Here is a 6,798-nt window from a genome sequence, read left to right as displayed (position 1 = left end):
GCCCCTGAGAGGAATCCTCGGTTCCGGCCCTGACTCCACTCAAGGTTTTTGGCCCCGGTATCGACGGGAGAGGAATCCCGAGAGGCCCCCTAGCAACTCGCATGGGGACTGGCCTCTCCTGAGGCCACCAGGGCGGGTCCCTGAGTTCCCCGTCGTAACTTAAGAACACCTGCCGCAACTCGAGAAAATCCAGGAAGTTCTCCCTTCCAGGCGAGATGAGGCCTATTTCCGATGAGGCCTCTGGATACTAATGACACCTAACCTCTGGAACTTCGAAAGGGTCTTTCACACCCTTGCTGCAACTCAAGAAGTTCACCGCCATACCCGTCTCCACTCGAGAGGAAGCACGATGGTCCCGCCCACATCCAGAGGAGCCCCGTTTCCCCCTCGTAGCTCGAGATGAGGGATCCTTTCCCTGCTTTCAACGGGAAAGAATTCCCGGCGTTCCCGTCGCATCTCAAGAGGAGGCACTCTCAACAGGAAAGGCGAGAGGAACTCCATGGTCGTACCACCATTCCAAGAGTCCCCCAGATGTCTCAGTCCATTCCAGAGGAACCTCTTTGCCCTGCACTGGCTCATTTTTCACGCCGAGAATCGACTCACACCACGGTGGCACGTGGGACAGCCCTGTGGGAAAGCCTCGAGGGAAAACCACACATCATTTGATCCACGCGACGGGAAGCGTGACATTGCTGCTACAGCCTGGAAGGAAAGTGCACGTGCATGCCCCCACTCGAGACGAGGCCTGACTCCCCTGGGGAGACTCCAGAAGTACCCAAAGATCCATGTCAGCCCCTGAGAGGAATCCTCGGTTCCGGCCCTGACTCCACACAAGGTTTTTGGCCCCGGTATCGACGGGAGAGGAATCCCGAGAGGCCCCCTAGCAACTCGCATAGGGACTGGCCTCTCCTGAGGCCACCAGGGCGGGTCCCTGAGGTCCCCGTCGTAACTCGAGAACACCTGCCGCAACTCGAGAAAATCCAGGAAGTTCTCCCTTCCAGGCGAGATGAGGCCTATTTCCGATTAGGCGTCTGGAGACTAATGACACCTTACCTCTGGAACTTCGAAAGGGTCTTTCACAGCCTTGCTGCAACTCAAGAAGTTCACCACCATACCCGTCTCCACTAGAGAGGAAGCACGATGGTCCCGCCCACATCCAGAGGAGCCCCGTTTCCCCCTCGTAGCTCGAGATGAGGGATCCTTTCCCTGCTTTCAACGGGAAAGAATTCCCGGCGTTCCCGTCGCATCTCAAGAGGAGGCACTCTCAACAGGAAAGGCGAGAGGAACTCCATGGTCGTACCACCATTCCAAGAGTCCCCCAGATGTCTCAGTCCATTCCAGAGGAACCTCTTTGCCCTGCACTGGCTCATCTTTCACGCCCAGGATTGACTCACACCACGGTGGCACGTGGGACAGCCCTGTGGGAAAGCCTCGAGGGAAAGCCTCGAGGGAAAACCACAGATCCTTTGATCCACGCGACGGGAAGCGTGACATTGCTGCTACAGCCTGGAAGGAAAGTGCACGTGCATGCCCCCACTCGAGACGAGGCCTGACTCCCCTGGGGAGACTCCAGAAGTACCCAAAGATCCATGTCAGCCCCTGAGAGGAATCCTCGGTTCCGGCCCTGACTCCACACAAGGTTTTTGGCCCCGGTATCAACGGGAGAGGAATCCCGAGAGGCCCCCTAGCAACTCGCCTAGGGACTGGCCTCTCCTGAGGCCACCAGGGCGGGTCCCTGAGGTCCCCGTCGTAACTCGAGAACACCTGCCGCAACTCGAGAAAATCCAGGAAGTTCTCCCTTCCAGGCGAGATGAGGCATATTTCCGATGAGGCGTCTGGAGACTAATGACACCTAACCTCTGGAACTTTGAAAGGGTCTTTCACACCCTTGCTGCAACACAAGAAGTTCTCCGCCATACCCGTCTCCACTCGAGAGGAAGCACGATGGTCCCGCCCACATCCAGAGGAGTCCCGTTTTCCCCTCGGTGCTCGAGATGAGGGATCCTTTCCCTGCTTTCAACGGGAAAGAATTCCCGGCGTTCCCGTCGCATCTTAAGCGGAGGCACTCTCAACAGGAAAGGCGAGAGGATCTCCATGGTCGTACCACCATTCCAAGAGTCCCCCAGATGTCTCAGTCCATTCCAGAGGAAGCTCTTTGCCCTGCACTGGCTCATCTTTCACGCCGAGGATCGACTCACACCACGGTGGCACGTGGGACAGCCCTGTGGGAAAGCCTCGAGGGAAAGCCTCGAGGGAAAACCACAGATCCTTTGATCCACGCGACGGGAAGCGTGACATTGCTGCTACAGCATGGAAGGAAAGCACACGTGCATGCCCCCACTCGAGACGAGGTCTGACTCCACTGGGGAGACTCCAGAAGTACCCAAAGATCCATGTCAGCCCCTGAGAGGAATCCTCGGTTCCGGCCCTGACTCCACACAAGGTTTTTGGCCCCGGTATCGACGGGAGAGGAATCCCGAGAGGCCTCCTAGCAACTCGCATGGGGACTGGCCTCTCCTGAGGCCACCAGGGCGGGTCCCTGAGGTCCCCGTCGTAACTCGAGAACACCTGCCGCAACTCGAGAAAATCCAGGAAGTTCTCCCTTCCAGGCGAGATGAGGCCTATTTCCGATGAGGCCTCTGGAGACTAATGACACCAAACCTCTGGAACTTCGAAAGGGTCTTTCACACCCTTGGTGCAACTCAAGAAGTTCACCGCCATACCCGTCTCCACTCGAGAGGACGCACGATGGTCCCGCCCACATCCAGAGGAGCCCCGTTTCCCCCTCGTAGCTCGATATGAGGGATCCTTTCCCTGCTTTCAACGGGAAAGAATTCCCGGCGTTCCCGTCGCATCTCAAGAGGAGGCACTCTCAACAGGAAAGGCGAGAGGAACTCCATGGTCGTACCACCATTCCAAGAGTCCCCCAGATGTCTCAGTCCATTCCAGAGGAACCTCTTTGCCCTGCACTGGCTCATCTTTCACGCCGAGGATCGACTCACACCACGGTGGCACGTGGGACAGCCCTGTGGGAAAGCCTCGAGGGAAAGCCTCGAGGGAAAACCACAGATCCTTTGATCCACGCGACGGGAAGCGTGACATTGCTGCTACAGCCTGGAAGGAAAGTGCACGTGCATGCCTCCACTCGAGACGAGGCCTGACTCCCCTGGGGAGACTCCAGAAGTACCCAAAGATCCATGTCAGCCCCTGAGAGGAATCCTCGGTTCCGGCCCTGACTCCACACAAGGTTTTTGGCCCCGGTATCGACGGGAGAGGAATCCCGAGAGGCCCCCTAGCAACTCGCATGGGGACTGGCCTCTCCTGAGGCCACCAGGGCGGGTCCCTGAGGTCCCCGTCGTAACTCGAGAACACCTGCCGCAACTCGAGAAAATCCAGGAAGTTCTCCCTTCCAGGCGAGATGAGGCCTATTTCCGATGAGGCGTCTGGAGACTAATGACACCTAACCTCTGGAACTTCGAAAGGGTCTTTCACACCCTTGCTGCAACTCAAGAAGTTCACCGCCATACCCGTCTCCACTCGAGAGGAAGCACGATGGTCCCGCCCACATCCAGAGGAGCCCCGTTTCCCCCTCGTAGCTCGAGATGAGGGATCCTTTCCCTGCTTTCAACGGGAAAGAATTCCCGGCGTTCCCGTCGCATCTCAAGAGGAGGCACTCTCAACAGGAAAGGCGAGAGGAACTCCATGGTCGTACCACCATTCCAAGAGTCCCCCAGATGTCTCAGTCCATTCCAGAGGAAACTCTTTGCCCTGCACTGGCTCATCTTTCACGCCGAGGATCGACTCACACCACGGTGGCACGTGGGACAGCCCTGTGGGAAAGCCTCGAGGGAAAGCCTCGAGGGAAAACCACAGATCCTTTGATGCACGTGACGGGAAGCGTGACATTGCTGCTACAGCCTGGAAGGAAAGCGCACGTGCATGCCCCCACTCGAGACGAGGCCTGACTCCCCTGGGGAGACTCCAGAAGTACCCAAAGATCCATGTCAGCCCCTGAGAGGAATCCTCGGTTCCGGCCCTGACTCCACTCAAGGTTTTAGGCCCCGGTATCGACGGGAGAGGAATCCCGAGAGGCCCCCTAGCAACTCGCATGGGGACTGGCCTCTCCTGAGGCCACCAGGGCGGGTCCCTGAGTTCCCCGTCGTAACTTTAGAACACCTGCCGCAACTCGAGAAAATCCAGGAAGTTCTCCCTTCCAGGCGAGATGAGGCCTATTTCCGATGAGGCGTCTGGAGACTAATGACACCTAACCTCTGGAACTTTGAAAGGGTCTTTCACACCCTTGCTGCAACTCAAGAAGTTCTCCGCCATACCCGTCTCCACTCGAGAGGAAGCACGATGGTCCCGCCCACATCCAGAGGAGCCCAGTTTTCCCCTCGGTGCTCGAGATGAGGGATCCTTTCCCTGCTTTCAACGGGAAAGAATTCCCGGCGTTCCCGTCGCATCTCAAGAGGAGGCACTCTCAACAGGAAAGGCGAGAGGAACTCCATGGTCGTACCACCATTCCAAGAGTCCCCCAGATGTCTCAGTCCATTCCAGAGGAACCTCTTTGCCCTGCACTGGCTCATCTTTCACGCCGAGGATCGACTCACACCACGGTGGCACGTGGGACAGCCCTGTGGGAAAGCCTCGAGGGAAAGCCTCGAGGGAAAACCACAGATCCTTTGATCCACGCGACGGGAAGCGTGACATTGCTGCTACAGCCTGGAAGGAAAGCGCACGTGCATGCCCCCACTCGAGACGAGGCCTGACTCCCCTGGGGAGACTCCAGAAGTACCCAAAGATCCATGTCAGCCCATGAGAGGAATCCTCGGTTCCGGCCCTGACTCCACACAAGCTTTTTGGCCCCGGTATCGACGGGAGAGGAATCCCGAGAGGCCCCCTAGCAACTCGCATGGGGACTGGCCTCTCCTGAGGCCACCAGGGCGGGTCCCTGAGGTCCCCGTCGTAACTCGAGAACACCTGCCGCAACTCGAGAAAGTCCAGGAAGTTCTCCCTTCCAGGCGAGATGAGGCCTATTTCCGATGAGGCGTCTGGAGACTAATGACACCTAACCTCTGGAACTTCGAAAGGGTCTTTCACACCCTTGCTGCAACTCAAGAAGTTCACCGCCATACCCGTGTCCACTCAAGAGGAAGCAGGATGGTCCCGCCCACATCCAGAGGAGCCCCGTTTCCCCCTCGTAGCTCGAGATGAGGGATCCTTTCCCTGGTTTCAACGGGAAAGAATTCCCGGCGTTCCCGTCGCATCTCAAGAGGAGGCACTCTCAACAGGAAAGGCGAGAGGAACTCCATGGTCGTACCACCATTCCAAGAGTCCCCCAGATGTCTCAGTCCATTCCAGAGGAACCTCTTTGCCCTGCACTGGCTCATTTTTCACGCCGAGAATCGACTCACACCACGGTGTCACGTGGGACAGCCCTGTGGGAAAGCCTCGAGGGAAAGCCTCGAGGGAAAACCGCAGATCCTTTGATCCACGCGACGGGAAGCGTGACATTGCTGCTACAGCCTGGAAGGAAAGTGCACGTGCATGCCCCCACACGAGACGAGGCCTGTCTCCCCTGGCGAGACTCCAGAAGTACCCAAAGATCCATATCAGTCCCTGAGAGGAATCCTCGGTTCCGGCCCTGACTCCACACAAGGTTTTTGGCCCCGGTATCGACGGGAGAGGAATCCCGAGGGGCCCCCTAGCAACACGCATAGGGACTGGCCTCTCCTGAGGCCACCAGGGCGGGTCCCTGAGGTCCCCGTCGTAACTCGAGAACACCTGCCGCAACTCGAGAAAATCAAGGAAGTTCTCCCTTCCAGGCGAGATGAGGCCTATTTCCGATGAGGCGTCTGGAGACTAATGACACCTAACCTCTGGAACTTCGAAAGGGTCTTTCACACCCTTGCTGCAACTCAAGAAGTTCACCGCCATACCCGTCTCCACTCGAGAGAAAGCACGATGGTCCCGCCCACATCCAGAGGAGCCCCGTTTCCCCCTCGTAGCTCGAGATGAGGGATCCTTTCCCTGCTTTCAACGGCAAAAAATTCCCGGCGTTCCCGTCGCATCTCAAGAGGAGGCACTCTCAACAGGAAAGGCGAGAGGAACTCCATGGTCGTACCACCATTCCAAGAGTCCCCCAGATGTCTCAGTGCATTCCAGAGGAACCTCTTTGCCCTGCACTGGCTCATCTTTCACGCCGAGGATCGACTCACACCACGGTGGCACGTGGGACAGCCCTGTGGGAAAGCCTCGAGGGAAAACCACACATCATTTGATCCACGCGACGGGAAGCGTGACATTGCTGCTACAGCCTGGAAGGAAAGTGCACGTGCATGCCCCCACTCGAGACGAGGCCTGACTCCCCTGGGGAGACTCCAGAAGTACCCAAAGATCCATGTCAGCCCCTGAGAGGAATCCTCGGTTCCGGCCCTGACTCCACACAAGGTTTTTGGCCCCGGTATCGACGGGAGAGGAATCCCGAGAGGCCCCCTAGCAACTCGCATAGGGATTGGCCTCTCCTGAGGCCACCAGGGCGGGTCCCTGAGGTCCCCGTCGTAACTCGAGAACACCTGCCGCAACTGGAGAAAATCCAGGAAGTTCTCCCTTCCAGGCGAAATGAGGCCTATTTCCGATGAGGCGTCTGGAGACTAATGACACCTTACCTCTGGAACTTCGAAAGGGTCTTTCACAGCCTTGCTGCAACTCAAGAAGTTCACCACCATACCCGTCTCCACTAGAGAGGAAGCACGATGGTCCCGCCCACATCCAGAGGAGCCCCGTTTCCCCCTCGTA

The sequence above is a fragment of the Capricornis sumatraensis genome, unplaced genomic scaffold (genome assembly GCF_032405125.1).
Source record: "Capricornis sumatraensis isolate serow.1 unplaced genomic scaffold, serow.2 scaffold1, whole genome shotgun sequence".
In the NCBI taxonomy this organism is placed as follows: domain Eukaryota; kingdom Metazoa; phylum Chordata; class Mammalia; order Artiodactyla; family Bovidae; genus Capricornis; species Capricornis sumatraensis.
This window is presented reverse-complemented; position numbering follows the sequence as displayed.